We start from the raw sequence: 19,966 nt of genomic DNA, 5'->3' as shown, positions 1-19,966 counted from the left end.
GTGATTTATAAACTATCTTGCCATTCATTCCATAAAACAAAAATGGATAGCATGGAGTATGAAACATTTTTATTTTCCTGACATTTTTATTTAAATGAGAAGTAAAATAATCGACCATATAGTTACTTTAAATCAAATATCAGAAAAAAGAGGATATTAATTTTTATTCAAGCATTATATAAATAGGTCAAAAGTATAAAATTCTTTAAAAGTTACTACTAAACTATGTATCCTCCCAAGTTTCTAATATCACTTGCATGATAAATAAGTGATTTCCCAATACTAAATGAAGTACTGAGCCCTTAAAGCTACGTTTGCAAGTTGCTCTAATTACATATAAAGGGAAAATAGGCCCTGATATAAACCCACGATAGCTAGTGCTAAGAAAGATGAAAATAATACCACAGCAGTCACAGAGCTGATAGTTGATAAAGACCAAAGAAGTGAAGTATCACTAACTTTACGTGGAACAACCACATAGTAAGTCTCTGGAATACTACTTCCCTTTTCCAGATTTCATAATAAAATCAATGTATATTAACAGTGCCATCTACTGCTTGGCAGTAACACTACAGTGCCCCAAAATGGCCCAATGAATTTAAGGTGGGTATTTCTATTTTTGTTGGGGGTGTCATCACTACAATTGGTCCATCATGCTATTCTGAGGGCATATGAAATGCGTTAAACATATAGAATCATGAATGTCTCTTTATTTCAAAAAGGGGTAGGTGTGCTTCCAAACAGTAATTAGTGGGAGCAACCATATAATGAAATAGATTAGAGTCAGGAGAACTGTGTGCGTGCGCTTATTCTTGCTCCTGTTTTGCGGTTGTTTGACCTTGTATTCTGGTTAGGCTTCACCATCCTTCTTGGCATAATGCTAGCAAGACGATCATTTGGACTTCTTTATTTTAGGGGAAAAATCTATCACATTGTTCTGTGGGCTCCAGAATGAAGGAGTTTCCATCCTCTTCTCCATGCTTTCCAGTTATGTCTCAAACTGTAGTTGTGAACAGTTAAGTTATTTTTAGGGTACCTAACATGCAAATAAAATAAGCGCCTTGGTATCTAAGACATACAGGCAGTTTAGTCTGTAAAATGCCAATTAGTAAATATTTCCACTTCTTTATAACCGTGGACATAGAGTTCAATTCCAACAAGAATGGAAAAAATATGCCGCATAACATTGGCGTGTTAACTTTTTTAGATGACATCTCCCTATATTGCCCACAGTTCGTACAACTCCTGGGTGAAACTGACCCTCCTACCTCAGCCTCCCATGTACCTGGGGCTACAGGCATATGCACCACACTCAGCTTTGCTCTAAAAAATTTTGAACAGAAATTATGTACCTCCTAGTGTAGCATACTGAGAACACAGTATCATTTAAGGTAATATTTCTGTCAAAAATGGAAAATATCAATCTATTCATACAGAACGATTAGACAAACTCAAATTAAGAGACTTTCTGTAACAAATTTGCCTGAAATACTCCAGTGTCAAAGTTAAGCAAAACAAAGAACCGAGGACTGTTTCAAATTCAAGAAGACTAAAGAGATATGACAACTCAATGCCATGTGGATCCTGAATTAAGTTCTGAAGCAAGGGGAAAACTGAAATTTAAAAAACTATTGCTGGGACAACTAGAAAAATATACATTTTTATTAGATAATGCTATCAAATTGGTGTGAATGTTCTTGAATTTAATAAACATGGTTATGTAAGAAGCATCTTTACCCTTAGGAAACAAATTCTAAAACATATGGTGATAAAAGATATGATGTCTACTACTAACTTTCAAATATTTCAGAAAAAATGCTTCAAGAAGAGAGTGGGGGGATGAAAAGGAAATGAGGTAAAGAGTTATCATTGATAAATTTGGGTGAAAGGTAAACAGGATTAATTTTGTTTTATTTTTGAAATTCCTCAGTGAGTTTGAAATTATTTTAAAATAAATAGTAGATACAGTGTCGTTAATTTTAAAACATAGGTTTTAAAGCTGGAAGAGAATAGAAGAACATCATTTAGTTCAGATAAAGTCATGAAGCAACCTAGCTGACAATGCTTAGAAGAACTTCTGAAGGTTGCCACGTCTCCTGGTTCTCCATCCAGTCACCTTCCCAGCAAACCACACTGACATGAACAGATTACACAGCCCAGCTGTCGAGGTGCCAGACCTTGTCACTCAAATCTCCCCAGTCCTCGTTATAAAACAAATTCATCCTCCAACACTGCTTGCAGCTTTCTCCGCGTGAGGAAACCGCAATGCAAAAGACCTTCTCCTTCCCTCTAGTGAACTCCGAGACCGCAGAGGAGTCGCAGTGCATACATAACCCCAGCTGTAGCCTTTGATCTGATTTTAAACCTGAAATTACATGCAAAGGGGTCAATTCTTGGGTTAACAAAACAGTTACAGGTATTTTGTATAGATCTTACATTTTGTTGGTTATCTTTTGTTGCATGATAAAAGATGATGGATTTAAAAGTAAAATGCCCAGGTTCTTGGAATCCAACATTAGCACTCCTTTCTAGACTATAGATTTCCTTATACTGTCCAATCAGCACTCATTAGGAGATAAGATGAATGGGCTTATTTTCTACATCAAAGTGCCAGCAGTTTTCGAGAAAGAAAAGAGAAAGAAGATAAACAGTAGAAATACATCAGGAAGCTAGTCTCTTTAACCACATACTTCACATTTTTTATAAAAAAAACTTGCTAATTAAACAGCAAATACTAAATACAATGATCAAATACTTTTTAACATGTAAATCAGTCATTCTTTTTGTACCATAATATTCATAATTTTATGCTAATTAGCACAACCTCTAGAAGTCTCACTTGAAATTTTTTGTGTTAGTTTACCCATCTAACTTTCTTTTGACTGTATATCAAAGGAAAAGGTTTCCCTAATGCTCAAACGTCTGATTAATCCAAGGAACATTCTGTCAGTAACCTGAGTTCTCATCTGTATTTACTTCCTCAGCAACAACATTCGAAATCACCTAACACCACACAATGTGGATGGCAGTGCTTTCACGTGACTTTTTTTCCCTCCCTAGATTGGCTAACACTTTACCAATATACAAATCAAAAGCTGTAAAAGTATTGGACTGGATCAGACCCATGTTTCAGCTTGCTCATGTCTTACCCTACAACCAAGGAGCACGCAATTGTGGGCATGGATGTTTTTGTCCCTAAGCATTCTCACATCCCAATTTTTTTCATATTCATTCAAGATATTCACCTACAAATGTATTGAAAACTGAGCAATTACAGAGATAACCGTGCTACATATAAGTCAAGATGTAAGTTCTGGGACTTCTACTGGAAGCAGACTGGTAGTCAGAGCGGCAGAGGACCTGTGGCCAGGAGCATAGAGTGTGGCTCAGACCACCCTGTGCTGGGTCCTAGTTCTATTGTTTATTCTATGATTCAGTTTCTTCATTTGAAAAACGGGGCAACACGGTGTCCCACATCATGAGGCTAAGGTCTACACGCCGGTGGATGTGTGTAAGTGAAGTGTACTAACAATTTAAATTTTTCCCTTGACACACTTTACAAAACCCTTTGGTGAAAGTGTAGAGACTTTCTACATCAGTTGCTTTATTTTGTTAATATGCACATTCTGGGGCCCTACTATACCTCACATAGAATTGGAATTTCAAGGGTAAAGTCCCTGTGCACTGAATTTCAACATTTTGCTTAGGAGTTTAGAACCAGAATGCTATCAATTTATATGCATTCCACATATTTTGTTCTTTTGTTGTTGATGTTATTGGGGCTTTGAATTTAAACATACTTTTATTTTGGTAAAAACACAACATAAGATCTACTCTCTTAAGTTTTTACATGAGCTAACTATAGTCACAACACCACACAGCAATTTTTAGAATTTATTCATACTGTATGACTAAAACTTTATACTTCCTGATTAGGAACTCCCCATTTCTCCTCCTCTCTGCCCTGATCATCACCATTATGCTCCCTGTTTCTGTGAGTCTGACTATTTTAGGTACTGCATGTAAGTAGGTCTAGACTGAATTTGCCCTTCTGTGACTGGCTATTTTACTTAGCACACTGTCCTCCAGATTTATCCGTGTTGTCATATATTGCAGGATGTTCTTTTTAAAGGCTGCATAATAGTCCACGCTATATTATTACACTACATTTTCTTTGTCCATTCACCTGCCTGCAGAAGATTAGGTTGGCTCCACACCTTGATGAAGAGCGCTGCAACAAACTCAGGAGTATTATCTCCTCCTCACAATCCTGATTTCATTTCTTTTGGATAAATATCCAGAAGTAGGGCTGCTGTATCGTATAATGTTAGCTTTGTTGTTTCTCACAATTGTTTTTGGATGTTTGGGTCATTTGTTGTTCCACATGCACTTTGGAACTGTTTTTTCTGTCTATAAAAAATACCACCATGATATTGATAGGAATTTCTGTCAGTCTATTGATGATTTTTGGTGGTATGGCTATTTCAACAAATTAAAATCCATCAATACAACATGTCTCCCCATTTGTTTGTATCTCCTTTAATTTCACAACATTTTGCAGTTTACAGTGTATAAATGTTTCACCTCAGTTCTTTATTCCTTTTTTTATTTCAATGCTACTGTAAGTAGAATTCTTTTTCTAATTTCCTTTTGAGAAAGTTTGTTGCTATTGTATAGAAACACAACTGATTCTTGTATATTGATTTTGTACCCTATTAAGGTATTGAATTCAATTTTTGGTTTGGTTTGGTTTTGTGAAATCCTTTGAGTTTACCATATGGGAGATCATGCCACCTGTAACAAGTACAATTTTACTTCTTCCTTCTTCTTCTTCAGGATGCTTTTTATTTCATTCAGTTACCTAACTGCACTGACCAGTACTTCTAGCATTATGGTGACTATATGTTGCAAATTGGGTATCCTTGCCTTTCTAATTCCTAACCTTGGAGGGAAAGTTTTGACTTTTTCATCACTAAGAATGATGTTAGATTTGGTCTTTTCATGTATGATTTTATTATCATGTTGAAGCAACATTCCCCTATTACTAGTTTGTTACAAGATTTTCAATACAAAATAAAATTGAAATTCGTGAAACACTTTTGTATACCTATTGACATAATGAAAGCATTTTTATCCTTTATTTCAGTAAGCTGGTGTATCACACCAATTGGGTGTCATATGTGGTAGTGTTCTTGCATCCCTACAATGAATTCATTTTGCTCAAGTTGTATGACCCTTTAATTGTACTACTGACTGCTAAGTATTTTGTTAAGGACTTTTGAAACTACCTTGATTATTTTGCTCATTTCTAACTTAACTTTACTTCTATACAAATAACACATAACGACAAGAAGACAAAAATGTAAATAAGCCAGGCATGGTGCTGAATGCCTGCAATCTCAGCACTCAGGAGCCTGAGGCAAGAGGACCACTGTGAGTTTGAGGCCAACCTGAGCTACATAATGAGTTCAAGGTCAGACAGGACTATACAGTGAGACCCTGTCTCAAAAAAAATGTGTAAATAAATTGATTTTGCCAATGAATATGTATAGTAAACCAAAGCCTATAAGTGATATTCTGGTGGACAGCATTTACATGGTAGACTAATTAAACGACTATCAGTTATATCTGTTTCCTAGTTTCTGAAGAAATACATTAATAACTTGATGTTTAGTACCAAAAATGACATTCTTTCTCCAGTAAGTTTTATGCTGTTCACAAAGTAATCTAAGAAATGAGTGGGTACAAGTCTCCAGTGGAAATGTGAATTTCAGAGTACATAATATGTGGTACAGACCCAGAAATCTACTGTCTGGCTTCTGGAGAGAATTTTTTTTGTGATCTTACAAATAGGGCTCTATCATTCATTTAATAAATGTTTCTTAAGTACTTCCCATACGCTAGGGAGTTATGTCATGTATGCTGGATGCCCTGTCTACAATCACGTTTGGATATTCAGCAGCAGTTCTCCATGAGGAGTTTGGGAAAGTGTCACAAAGAAGGAGGAATGGAAGCCCAGACAAAATATTTTTCTTAAAAAGGAATTTGCAGGACTGAAATAAACTGACACTGAACCTACTGTGGCGCTTGCTGTGTGTTCTCCCGAGGCTCCCACCCTTTTTCCTGAATCGTTAAAGGAGAATAAAGACACCTGGTGTTCAGTAAGTTGTACCTGCAGCTTCAGAAGCTGTGGTGGAATTCTGCTGATGGCACCCTGAGGTGGGAATGAAGACGCAGGCCCACCATGGGGATATGGAATTACGTCTGTTATTTCCAACTTTGACTGTACTCTGCTGGAATTCTCTCATTCATTCAAAAAAGAAAAAGAAAAAAAGAATTCATGAAAACTTTTTTTCTTAGAAAATAGTTTACCTGTCCCTCAATTCTGACTCTGACAGTGGCATCAAGAGGGTGTAGAGTATCATCTAATGTTAACCTCAAAGCTCAGGTTCCCTAAGTTCTTATTAAGGTCAAGTTTGGCTTGTTTCTAGAGAACAGTTTGCTCAGTCGACAAGAAATAAATAATATCAGACTTTAGCTGTTTGCTTGCCATTTTCCTTAAACTCATTTGTCTGAATTTAGAGTGCCTTGTGTTTGTTCCTTCAAAAAACATGAAATTGTGGTGATTTCATTGATTGATTGATTGACCACAAACATTAAGTACTTTTCCTGTTTACTTTTTGCAGTTATATTTTCAGCTGTCACTGAAAATCACCAGTGTTGGCCAAAAGACTAATGATGCCTTGCAATGAAAAACAGAAACCACAGAGCAGATAACTTAAGGTTCATGAATTTCAGAAAACACATCAGTGGGGGTGCATCTCAGTTTGTGAACCCTTCTGACAAATTCATCCTAGAATTAATAGAAAAATTCCAAGAGGTCTTTCTGCAAGAATTCTTGTTGGAAACAAGAAATGCTAATCTCCAAATTTAGTTACCAAATAATTCTGTCAGGTGGTATTTGTAATCCAGACCATTTTGTGCTCTGCGTGAAGCCTGTCTTTTTTTTACCCCTTCCAAACTCATGCATCAATCTAGTTCTGAAATCAATTTCATGCTTTTCTTTATAAAAATTGGCAGTCAGTGCTTATTCTCATCACCACATGGTGTGTCACACGGTTGTTTCCTGACATATGGCAACTTCAGCTGTGTTTGTTCCCTGGTTTCATTACTTTTCTCTGGGGCATATGCTTCTCCATACCATCTTAGTTTGCTCATTTATTAGGACTAAAAGGTGTTTTGTGGGCCTTTCATTTGTGCGCAGTCAGCAAATCTGATTTTGTGAAAAGGATATAGGAGAAAAATAGTATTTTATCAGATAAGCCAATGCAATGATGAATTGTGTGTCCGTGCTTAAAAAATGTCTCTTCATATTGACAAAATGAGATTTTCTAAAAGCTATATTTGAAAAATAACAGAAGTTGACAGTTTAATCAAGTGGAAAGATAGAGTTGAGACTTTTCACCCACCGACTCTGGAGTCGTCCATAACTGGGAGGACTTGAACAAGAAACTGGTTATTAGCTGGCCACTGCCAGCAGGGAGAATATAATTGAGCTGCTTATGCAAATCACCATCTTCTCAATTATTCAACAGTCAATTTATAAGCACTCAGTTGGAGCCCAACCCAGATGCTCCTTTCTCCATGAAATTTCCTTTGATTGTCCCGGACAGGATTTCTTCCTCTGTATTCAGGTAGGCTGGCTGACACCTGTTTGTAAAGAGCTCATCTTTTTAGGAGAGGCCTATCAGAGACTGATATTAAAGAGTTTGTGAAAAATAAAGATGACTACTGGAAGCGCCTCTCTAAGCAAAATAGCCTGTAAATGTGCCATGAAGTTGTGATATTAGAAATTAAATCTCCAATGTGGGGAAGAGGGAAGGATGACAATAGACATGTTTACAGGGCACAAATTTCTTAGTATAAAATAATCATAGTTTAGCTATGTCTAGCTTATTTGACAAGTTAACTACATAATTCATGTGGTTTCTTTTCCTCTCTAGTATCCTGTCAAAATATCCCTTTCAAATCTCCTCATTTTCTCCCAAATCACAATCCTTATTATTTCATCCTCGGGAAGAAGACACAGAAAAAGCTCTCTTTGTCTATACCTGCCTTGCCAGTCCGTAGAGTACTGAGTTATTCTGTCACGTCCACATGGAATTCGAACAGAAGGCAGAGACCTTCCCCATCTCACCTTCATTTATTTCTCCATCGGGAATGGACACAACAGCAGCATGCTCCAAGGACTGTGAAACGGTGCGAAGAACGTGCAGAGAATGAAGACAGAAACTGGCATTTCCTGCCTGAAGAGTGAAGGCTGAAATGATAATCAATAATACACTTCATAATTTAGAAGGTACATTTTGGTCATTGTTATCTATCAATAGAAGGATAAGCAGTAAGCTAAAACAGAGGAATAAGAAGAAATTTGCATAAAGAAATAATTTCCATAGCTGAACTAGAAACCTTAAAAAACTTAAAATAAGGGGCTGGGGATTTAGCTCAGCGGCATAAGCACCTGCCTTGCAAGCAGGCGGTCGTGAGTTCGATTCCCGGTACCGATAAAAATGAAAAAGACAAAAAAAAAAAAAAAAAACTTAAAATATTCTTTAGGTTGGATGTTCCGTAGAATGGGTTTTCATCTGCTGGAAATTATTTAAATGGAGCATAGTGGTGTATGAGGCAAAAAGTTACCCTCTGATGACAAACAATGAGAACTTTAATATCGGGTTTAACACATCATAATCACAATACTTTAAAGCTGATTTTAGGAACAGAAGTAGTATAATAGACATAATTATTTCCCTCTCAAATGCCTGTACATCAAGGAGGAGTCAAAGATGTAACCGTGGTCTAACTGGAGCTGTCTGTTGATTTTATTTTTACCAACCTTAACACAAGTACCTTCTATTATCTGTTACCTGCTACCTTTATTCTTATATTCTTTATAAAAATAGTAGGAGAACATTTTTTAATATATTGATGGGAAATTCCTTTTTGGACAACAAGCAAAACACGTTTTAATATAGCAGTATAATGTATTGTAGCGTGTTTTAAACATACACAAGGTAAAATACAATTAACAAATAGGAAGAGAAAGGAAATAAGGTTTCTATAATACTAGTATACAATAACGTCCAGTTAATGGCTTTTGAATAAGCCTACCCAACAACTGGATTCGACCATTATGAGCTATCAAATACCTTGTCTAAAAAAAACTCTAGCATTTATTATTTTTATTTCCTCCATTTACATAAACAATAAAGTCTGTTCAGCAACTTTTGGACAATTGAAGAAATATTTAAAACATCACTCATATTACTATTACCCAGAGGTAACTGTTATCACATTTTTTAGGCAATTTCTTTTAGTCTTTGAAATCACATTTTTGTCCGTTTTTCCCCTACACATGTCATTACATTTTTTCCCCAAAATGTTATTTTTACTTTATTGTTTTTAAGTTGATCAGTAAAAGTGACGTGCTATAAGATATTTAACATTTCAATAGAAGTTAATGGAATTACTGGAACCTATCTAGGACCAGGGATAAGAGTTCTGCAAGAAATGTTTCGAAAGCTTTTAAATTTCTACCCTTATACTTCATAACAGTGATTGGTGAGGCATAAAGCAAATGAATGGATATAGATATTTAAAGTCATTTTCTTGCTTGAAACAAGTGGCAGGGTGAAGTAAAGCTTATCAATCCACCCAGCCATGCCTGTGATACATACAATCTAAACAAAAATGATAACTTATGAGGCAAATACAACTTCAAGGCAAGTCCCTCTGGTTGCCCAAAATCTATCTAATGGTTCCTACATCCTTTCTTTATGCAAATTCTGTAGCTGTTACTCTTGTAATTTACCTTACTTTCTCTTGAATGTCAAGATGTACTCACATGATAATTAGATGTGAAGCAAAGGAAATCTTTGTATTGTCCTAAGTGTTTGTTGTTTTGACAAATGTGATGGAAATGCTGGGATTTCCAGCAGAAGCATTCCAGTGTCTGCCATTCATCCGAGGCAGTGTAAGAGAAGCTTTGGCACAGGTGACAATGGACCTGCTTCTTGAATCACAGCTATAGCACTGTGCTCTTGAAGTCAGCAGTCCCAGAAAGGTCTTCCAATTGACCACACACGTCAGTTCTGTGATGATTTTCTGCGAATCATTCATGGGACCTGACCTAGAGTCTGTTCTTTCAAACCTATATTTTTGTAAGCTTTTATTGTCCATTTCAAATGCTAAAAATAGATACACAAACTTCTCTCTCATAGAGCTCTCATAGACTATTGTCATTAAAAATGAGCGCAAGTGTCATTTCTAAGGCAGGTTCATTTTTTTCTGTGAAAGCCACTAAGGCTACCTGGAGAAAAAAAGTTCACAATGACAATCACTTTAGGCTGCTCTAGAGGCACACTATACCTAATTGTTATGATCTGTGAATTTGAGAGACCTTGTTTCCTTTCTCCTTCCCTCCCCTGCCTCCTTCTGTCCTCTCCTCTTTTCTGTTCTGTTCTCTTCTTTCCTCCACTTTTTCCCATTTCTGTTCTTAATTTATCATTCCTTCCCTAGTCTGGCATTCTTTCTGATCTGAGCTGAAGACTTGAGGGAGGCATTTCAGTAGAAAAGTAGATCTCAAAGTAGCAGAGGCAGCAGCATCTAAAACCTTGTTAGAAAAACAAATGCTCAAGTGGCCCAACCAACCTACTGAACTGAAACCGCTGGAGCTCGGGCCTAGTGAGCTGTGTGCCAACAAACCATAAAAGTGTTTCTTATGCGCATTAAAGTTTGAGAATCGCTGGTCTAAAACATAAAGCTCTGAGTGACATTGCAGCAGATACATATGGCACGGCATCCAAGGGAAAATAATTTCACTTAGATTCTACATCAGGGAGTAGCCTCAGGCAAAGCCATCTTATAAGACAACAACAACATGCAGCAAGTTTCAGCACGCCGTAGACTTCTGGTCCGTACATTCCATCCTCCACTCCCCACACTGACACTCAAAACCAATGAGCAGTAGCAATGCCAAGGAAGGAACTGAGTCCAGGATAAAACGTTAATGCAGGGTTCTGTTCTTAAAATTGTAAATGTAGGTAATACTAGAATTTTTCAGGGAAGAGAGCAGCTGTCTTTAACACTCGAAAAATTTATCTGCTGCAGTACAAAGAGTTTCAGTTTAGATCAGAGGAACCGGGCAGCCATCTTAACTTCTGTTCAGTTACTTTACAATCAAATCAGGACCTGTTTCTTCAACTGTGAAATGATTATGAACTACTGATTCTCGAAGGTCACATTCAGTTCTAGAACTGCTTTATCATTCCATGTGACTGTTGGGGATGTACCTAAAAACTACCTTGATAGGTTCTTCTACCCTTCTGATTTTATAACTTCTAAATAAGGGTTGTGTTCTTATTGAAGTGGGTATGAGGAACAGAATTGCAGAGTTCCTTCTTGTGTTAAGCCGTAACTACCAGAAAGGATCCTAAAAGAAACCAGGACAAGGTGATGTCAGGAAAGGAAAGCTTGAGCAGTAGTCAGAGTTGTAAGTAAAATGTGGGGCAAAAGCAGAAGAGGGAAAAGCCATTGCAGCTGTAACTTCAACTTACTGGTAAGTCTAGCTAGCGATTGCATTCGTCAAAACCTGAAGCCTTCAGATGGAGAGAGCAAATAGGACAGGAGCAACAAATTAAGTGGAAAAACACATTTTAAAAGTCAAATGCTGACCATGTCAGTCTTGCAAAAAGCAAATAGCTTTCTGCTAAGAAACTGAAAAATTCACAATTTCTTCCACTCTCTTTCTATCAAAAATAAAGTCAAGGTCAATATAAGATAAGACAAGTAAAGCTTCTAGTATAATTCCTAACACCAAGTATCATCTTGTGCCTCCTCTCCATCCACTCCATGAAAGAGTGAATTATCCAAGGCCGCAAAGCAGAGTCAGCACCCAATGCCAGTCTTACAGGACCCACAGAACCCTTTTTCCTTTCCAACAGCACCAGCCTACACGCATTTCATTTTCCATTATGTTATCCACTTGACTTCAAAACAACAGCAAGATTTGATCCTTGTCTGGTTTAAAATGTACATAAATATAGCTTGACTTGGTACTGTAGAAAGCAATGATGCATACATCGTATTTCCTAGGAACTTGGCTTCCTAAGGAAAAAAATTCATATCTTTCTCATTTTCATCATTGTCCATTGTAAGAGGAAGTAAATTTTGTTAGTGTTTATTGTTTATGTCAGGTTTTGAGGTGACTTTTTCTGAGGCTAGATTTCCTCAGAGAAGTTTACTTGGATTACCAGTCCTGAAAAATTGTTATGCATTTATTTTAATCTCTTCCCTGACAGAATAATTTCCGTACAGATAAAAGCATAAGTGAAAAACAGCTATTGTATATGCACAGTAGCATATTTTTAAACCCTATTCTATTAAGGAGAGGATAGCAAGAAAATGTACCCTAAGAATCAAGGCCCATACTTTACATTACTGGGTGTTATGTTGTTAAATCAATGCATGCTGGGTGGAAACTTTTCTCCTAATGCGTGCACCATTTTATAGGTTCTTCTACTACAAAGCAAAATGCGCAGGTCCTGTGTGCCTTCTTAAGTCTATAATTCTTTAATACCTTTTGCTTTTAATGTTTCCCACCCTATTTGTTCAGCAAATGGCTCATTTTAGATTAAAAATCAAATATAATTGAGCATGAAGGTGCTGACTTGGTGTTCTTTCTGCAAGGGTTAATGACCAATAGGCAGTGAGTTGAAATTAAAGTGAGAGGGGGTGTCGGTGTCACTCCCGGCCGGCAGGAAGGACACACAACAAAGTCTGGCAGTGGACAACCTTTTCTTTTATTTTCCTTCTCCGTACAGCCTGCCCCGGGAATCCTCCCGGCCGAAGCCTCTGTTGGTCCGCTCCCCGCGGCTCCTTGCGTGCTTCTCCCTACAGTCTGTCCCGAAGCCTCTACCGGTCCGCTCTCCGCGGCTCCTTGCGTGCTTCTTCCTACAGTCTGTCCCGAAGCCTCTACCGGTCCGCTCTCCGCGGCTCCTTGCATGCTTCTTCTGCTTCTTCTTTCGTGGCGGGAGAGGCACTCACTTTTATAGGGTTACAGTGGCCAATCAGTTCAAAGCGCGCGATGCGGGCTGATTGGCTAACATCAGTTGTTGCTAGGCAGACTATCTTACAGGGCGGGTTGTGAAGCAGGAGATCTTACAGGGCGGGTTGTTTACCAAGCAGGAAGCAGGAGATCTTACAGGGCGGGTTGTTTACCAAGCAGGAAGCAGGAGATAAGCGCCATCTTAGCACACTCGATGGGAGGGGTAATCTAGCTCAGGCTTTGCTCTTTCCTACAGGCCTCACGTCCGCCAAGTAAGGCGACCGGGCTCGGCCGCGGCTCCCAACATCTCCCCCTTTTTTATTTTTTATGAATGTGCGCATCGTAGCCCTTCCTGGACTGGGTGCAGAGGCTTATGCCCTATGCGTAGGCCCACCGTAGGTCCTTGGCTTAGACCCTGGTCGGCCGTCCCATGGTCTGCCAAGGCCCTGAGGCCCTCGTCCTTTTTCTAGGGCCAGGCACAAACTGGACGGAACCTGGATGCACACAAGCTTGCACTCATTTCCTCTCCGTAAAGAAATCCCCTCGGAGAGAAATTTAGACCTGGGCAGCATCTAACAGTCCAGCGGCTTACGTGCAGGATGGGGTAGGGCCTGGCTTAGGTTGAGTCGCACCGGGGGAGTACGCTCTTACCCGTCATTGACTCTCCTACCCAGCTATGTCATAATTTTTTAGAGGAGGAGTGTGGGAAGCTCACCGCCCCTAGACTTGGTCGTAGGCTAGGCGAGCGAGCCATGCATATGCCTGAGGATCTTTTTGTCCATTTTGGGCTACCGCTATTTCTATTCATCTTGTTGGTTGGTCTGTGATGGATCTCCGGTAGGGCAGGTCTGATCTTCAGTCGAGGGCTTTGTTGCCCGTGTCAGTCTCTCCGGTACCCACAGTGGTTCTCGTCCCGGTTCCTGTGGGAAAACACAAACCGCGCCTCGGCTCCAGCTGATTACCGGATCCGGGCCCATCCATTGTCCTGTTAGGACATCTTTCCATTTAACCCACCCTTTATGGTTGGGGGAAGGGTTGCAGTGCTCCATAGCTGGGGAGCAATTATCATTATTTAAATTTAAAAAATTGTGTGTGAATAGTGCCATGGATAATCGTGCCTTTGGGGCCAGGCCTTGGCCTACTCCCCCTTTTTGTTTTTGTAAAATTTCTTTGAGGCTTCTATGAGCCCTCTCAATGATTCCTTGACCTTGGGGATTGTAATTGAACCTCCATCATTTTGCAGAACTCATTGAAGGCTTTGCCTATATAGGCTGGTCCATTATCAGTTTTTAATATTTTTGGTTTGCCCCATGCGGCCCAAGCCGCCAGGCAATGATTGATCACATTAGACACTTTTTCACCTGTTTCTGCTGTTGCAAATATGACGTGAGAACAGGTGTCTGTGGAAACATGAACATATTTAAGAGTCCCAAATTCCTGTATATGTGTGATGTCCATCTGCCAAACATCACCAGGGATCAAACCTCGAGGGTTTATTCCCATCGGTATGGCAGGTTTGTATGTGGCACAGGAGTCACATAGTCACACGATATCTCGTGCATCTGCTCTGGGAACATGGAAATGGTTTGCTAGTGTCCTGGCATTGACATGAAACTTATCATGGAAGGCACGGGCTCGCTCGATTGGTGTTAGTAAGGTAAAAATCCATAACGGGCGAGTGGCAGTGTCAGCAGCCGCATTCCCCTGTGCCATAGGCCCTGGCAGGGATGTATGTGCTCTTATGTGGGTGGTGAAGACCTTATGGTGTCTGTTCTGAAGCAATGTCTGGATAGACAGGAACAGCCCAGCCACTGTGGAAGTGGATCTAATTAAACCGGCAGTCTCAAGCACTTGCATAGCATTGACCACATACCTAGAATCGGAGACAATGTTAATGGGTCCTGAGAACCTTTCAAGAATCATTTTAACGATCTGCAGTTCCACCACCTGAGGCTGATCTGGTTCAAATTGTATGGTAACCGGGGGCTTGCCTAGGATCACATAGGCGCCTATCCCCGTCTTGGAGCCATCTGTATATATTGTAGTTGCTGGAACTAATGGCTCAGAGGCAGTAACCTTTGGAAAAATTACAGGGTGCTGAGTAACAAATGACAAGATAGGGTCTTTAGGGTATTGATTGTCTATATCCCCATGGAAAACACATCTCAAAATGGCCCAAGCATCTATGCAGGCAGCCAGGGTCTTGATCTGGCTGGCGGTATAGGGTACTCGGATGGCTTGTGGTCCTGAGCCAAAATGTTGGACAGCTCTATCATGCCAACGAATGGCTCTGTTGTGCCCTGGACTATTTTAGAAAGGCACAAGGATGCCGTTCCGGCACCACTCACCTGCTTCCAGGCGCGAAGCCCAATGGTATTGATCTGCTCATAAACTGCACCAGGGAACTGAGTCTGATCATCAGCGTGTTGGCCTTCCCCCATAAGCATGTCTCTATTCCATCCCCGGTTCCCTCGGTTAGCGTTTCTTTCCGCCTGTTCGGCAGCGAACTCGGCGTACCAGGCTCGCCAATCCAGGTAACTACCCGAGGGCAGACACGCCTTTGCCAGCTGAGTCCAGTCCGCGGGGGTGAGGGGCCCAGAAGACAGGTTCTCCAGCATGGCAATGGTGTAAGGCGCAGTCGGCCCAAAGGTTGTAACTGCATTTTTAAGTTCTCTAATCTGCTTTATTTCAAAGGGTTCCCACACATTACGTCCCTGAGCCATGGCCATCTGTACAGGATATATCCCATAGGGGCCGCTATCTATCCCTGGGAACGGGTGGTCTTCATTAGACACACGACCCCCACGCCACAGCTGTCTGTGGAAATAACGTCCCGCCGGTGGCGGAGCATCGTAAGATGGCGGCCGTGGCTGAACAGAAAATGGCGGCCTGTGCGTTATTTCCTGTACTGGCTGAAGAGGGGGGAAGTCCCAGGCGGCGGCCTCGCGGCGAGGGACCGCTTCCGGGAACGAGTTCCAGGGCGGAGCAGAAGGTTCTGTCTCCCTCCCCTGCCAGGGGGCGCTCAGAAGCTCTCTGCTTTTTCGTAAGCCTAGCTGAGCGGAGCGCAATTCGCGGCGCAACGCAGCGAAAGAGCCTTGCGTCTCCCCATCAAGCGACTTAGGCCCCTGACAGCTGGTCTCTTTGGCCTCCTCACCATTCAACCTTCCCTCGTCCTCGGAGTCAGACGACTCCGAGGCTTGAGCCCCGTCCTCCTCCTTAGCATCTTTGTTCCCCTTGACGGACCCCTCTCGGGAGCTCCCTGACCGGGCCTGCTCAAATACCCTGCGTACTTTTGTAAGCTCTTGAGAGCTTTCCCCGCAACCACCCTCACTCTTAGTGCCGCTACCTAGCATGTTTCCCATTTTTTAATATGTTACTCACCGCGTGAGGCCCAAGGAATCCGCCACTTACGCGTGAGCCTGAGAGGAGTCTACAAACCCTGTAGGTGCGCGCCACCCAGGGCCCAGGTTTATCCTCTACTCACCTGTCTTGCAGCTCTGCGTTGGAGCGTTGTCCACTGCCACGTCAACAAGGGGGGAGAAGGAACAGCAAGACTGAACCTTAAAAAGCATTATCCATTTATTTTGGAGGTTAATTGACTGCACATACAGTGATCTCTGAACCAAAATCAATGTTAATATATGATGTTGAAAACCAGACCCTAGGAAGGCAGGCACAAATCTCTAATCTCTTTATTTAAGGGAGTCAGGAGAAAGTGGGAGAGATTCAATACTTAGTAAAGAAGATGATTAAAGGATGGGGAGGGAAGCAGAAGAGACTCAAAGGCTTGATGATGAAGGTGCAGATCCTATGTTCTTGTTCCTACTGGAAGAGGAAATAGTGTGGTCTGGAGAGAGCCAATATGTGGATATTTCTAAAAACTGGCTAAATCAAAGGAACAAAGAAATGTAAATTTGATACAAGGAAACAAAAGTCACCATGGCAAAAAGTTGTGGAGGGTGATTTAAGAAAAAAGAGCTAGAGAGTCCGATTAGGAGAAGAGGAACCATCAAGGCTCTCAGATGGAAGAGAACACATTCATCTTCACACCGTCCATGCTCCCCACCTGTCAAATGTAATTCACAGATGCGCGGCAAACATTTCTTCAGTTGCTCTCAATTATGGCAAAAATGAAAAGGGACACCTTGTTTAAACATACTGTAAAGCGGTGTCTCTTTTCAGAGATCTTTTCAGTGGAATGTCTACTTCTAATCAGTCCAGAGTGGCAGATGCCTAAGAGCTAAAGAGGCTCGGAGAAGCCTCAGCCAAAGGAGCTGCGCTGACAATCAGCCTGCAGAGGGACAGTTTTCTCAGCAGGCCAGACAAACTGCTAATGAGACATCCACATGTTCAGTACAGAAGGAAGGCAAAGAAATCACTGAAGGCAAACGTGAGGAGGGGTTTGGTTTTCTCGTTTAATTGAGATACTCATCTGTAAAACCTTGAGAACTCAACAAGAGAGTTTCTGCTTCACTCTCCTTAAATAGTACTCTTCACTCTTTACTCACAGGTTGTTAAAGAAACAGAGAAATATGAACTGGATAATTCCAGAGAGGGAGTCTACCTGTCAACATTCTTCTTCTGTAGCCAGTGCTATTGTTGATCTGTGCTCAGGTGAACCTAAGAACTTCATTTGTGTGTTGAGTGTAATACATGGTTTGTAATATAGGATGTGTTCTAGGAATGATTGTATTACTCAAATGGGTCTTAGAAGTTGGAACACACCAAAGGAAGTTGTGAACCCAGGATAATGTTTAGTTGAATTCTTGTCTTTGGTACTATCCTTTATACCTACCCTTATAATAAAGATTTTAGCCCTTCATTTCCCCAGTAGAAAAAAAATGTGGTGTTATTTCCTTAGCTGCCTGACTTACCTAGATGCTGCAGGAATTAATGAGCCATCACTTATAAATGTCTTTTGATTCTTGATAAAAGATTTGGATACATACATTACTGTTATTACTTTCATTGTTCCTTTGGCACCTGCCTCTGTATACCATGGTATTATTGTCACTTTGGGTTAATAGTAACTGTGCTTTCTCCCCTCTCTCATAGCATCCAATGCAGCAATAATCAAATGTTCATGTATTTCCAATATTTTTCATACAAATTGCTTTTGGGCTATTTCAGGTTTATATTTCATTCACCAACAGGTCAGCAATCCCACTCTTAAGCAATTACCCTAGAGAAATGAAAACAATTTTACATAAAGACTTTTTATAAGAACATTTATAGCAGTTTTATGTATGATAGCTCATAAGTAAAAACAGCTTATATATTTTCAATAGCAGAATGAATCAATAAATTGTCATATATTTTTGTTCAATGGCAATATTGCTTGGCAACAAAAGAGAATGAATTATTGGTATATGCAAAAACAAAGATGAATCTCACAAACATACATGGAGAAAGCAGCCTAATTCAAGAGTACATAATATGTGATTCCATTGATGTGAAGTTCTAGAGCAAACTTAACTGTCCCATGCACACACTCACACACATGTAATAAGACATAGTAAAATATTAATGGTAATGCACACATGGTGGGCATACGGGGGCTTATTATAAAATTCTTTTGCCTTCTACAGGTTTGAAAAATTTCTAAGTTAAATATTATAGGGGGAAAATGAATCTAACAAAACTAAAATTTCCTGATCTGGAGACACCAACTTTGATGAGGCTTCTTCTTTATCTTTAGGTCCCCTCACCCTCACGGCTTTGGAGAAAGGAATTATTCTGATGCCCTTGAGAACCTCAAGGCAGCTGCACAGATCAGGGAAGCTCAGACAGCCTCTAAGGGAAAGACTTCTTATTGCCATTTTCTGAACACTGGCTTTGGGTCTCCTTTTTCCTGTTGCCTTGAACTTTCCATGTTTACTTTGTCTTCTATCAAAGAGTTCTTTTTTTTTCACATTGTATGAGTCATGTTATAGAAAGGTATTTCTCAAACAGTTAAACATTCAGTGCTGGCTTGCTTTTTGCACACATATAAATGATGTCTGCTCCTGAATAAGCAGCAAACAGTGTACATCACAGCCTTGGGTTCCCATGAAATTAACTCTGAATTCTCAAGTAGAATCACAGTCTTGAGCTAGCACCAAAATTCTCACAGGTAATCACTCAGAAAACTGATTTGACTACTCTTTGTACTATTGGCTACACTCTATGAATCCAAAGGATAAAGGTTTGCTTTTTAGGTTCTGTTTGTGGATTTTCTTACTTGGTTTCTGTCTTTCAGACCAGCACAATTAGCTGACAGTTCTCAGCAAAGCACTATAGATTATGACAATTATAATACCGTTTGCTAACTTCTTACTCTTCAACAACCACATTAAGCAGCAAACGGGGGCAAATTAATGTTTTCATGTCTTTGAAGGATGGAGCACTGTTTTACAAAAGGTTAGTGCAAGAGGAGGGATAGTCGATAGGTCTGCAGAGGAGGAGCTGGGCAGATCTGGGGTGCCCTCACTGGCCTCTCTGCATGTCTGGAGGACTCTGGATTTCTGCGGCCAGACTGCTGGAGTTCCCTCAGGCTTCCAGGTGCAGTGAAGGAGAGAGGTGGGTTTGAGGCTTCCACATCAGCCTCCCCATTCCCGGCTTCATTTGGAGACCTGCTGAGCTCCCGATAGGTGGGCTGGCCCACACTACCAGCCTAGCCCAGCCTGTTTAGCTGCCGCGCCTGGCCATAGGTCTGCAGAGGAGGAGCTGGGCAGATCTGGGGTGCCCTCACTGGCCTCTCTGCGTGTCTGGAGGACTCTGGATATCTGCGCCCAGACTGCTGGAGTTCCCTCAGGCTTCCAGGTGCAGTGAAGGGGAGAGGTGGGTTTGAGGCTTCCACATCAGCCTCCCCATTCCCGGCTTCAT

General features: G+C 40.6%; 1 long non-coding RNA gene across 1 annotated transcript in view; it reads right to left on the bottom strand.

The window, feature by feature from the left end:
• Nucleotides 1-505: 505 nt before the first annotated feature.
• The window catches only part of LOC134475548 (uncharacterized), a 54,514-nt gene continuing 35,053 nt past the window's right edge, over nucleotides 506-19,966 (bottom strand). Inside the window, exons 2-3 of the long non-coding RNA XR_010046718.1 lie at nucleotides 6,173-8,320; nucleotides 506-2,365 (exon numbers count right to left, since the gene is read on the bottom strand). This is a non-coding gene — a long non-coding RNA (uncharacterized LOC134475548). The remainder of the gene's footprint in view (nucleotides 2,366-6,172; nucleotides 8,321-19,966) is intronic.

Source organism: Cavia porcellus, unplaced genomic scaffold, assembly GCF_034190915.1.
Source record: "Cavia porcellus strain 051 isolate PalLab524CR breed Dunkin Hartley unplaced genomic scaffold, mCavPor4.1 scaffold_1, whole genome shotgun sequence".
NCBI classification, from domain to species: Eukaryota; Metazoa; Chordata; class Mammalia; order Rodentia; family Caviidae; genus Cavia; species Cavia porcellus.
The sequence above is the reverse complement of the archived record's forward strand: the minus strand, read 5'-3'. Positions and strand labels throughout refer to the sequence as shown.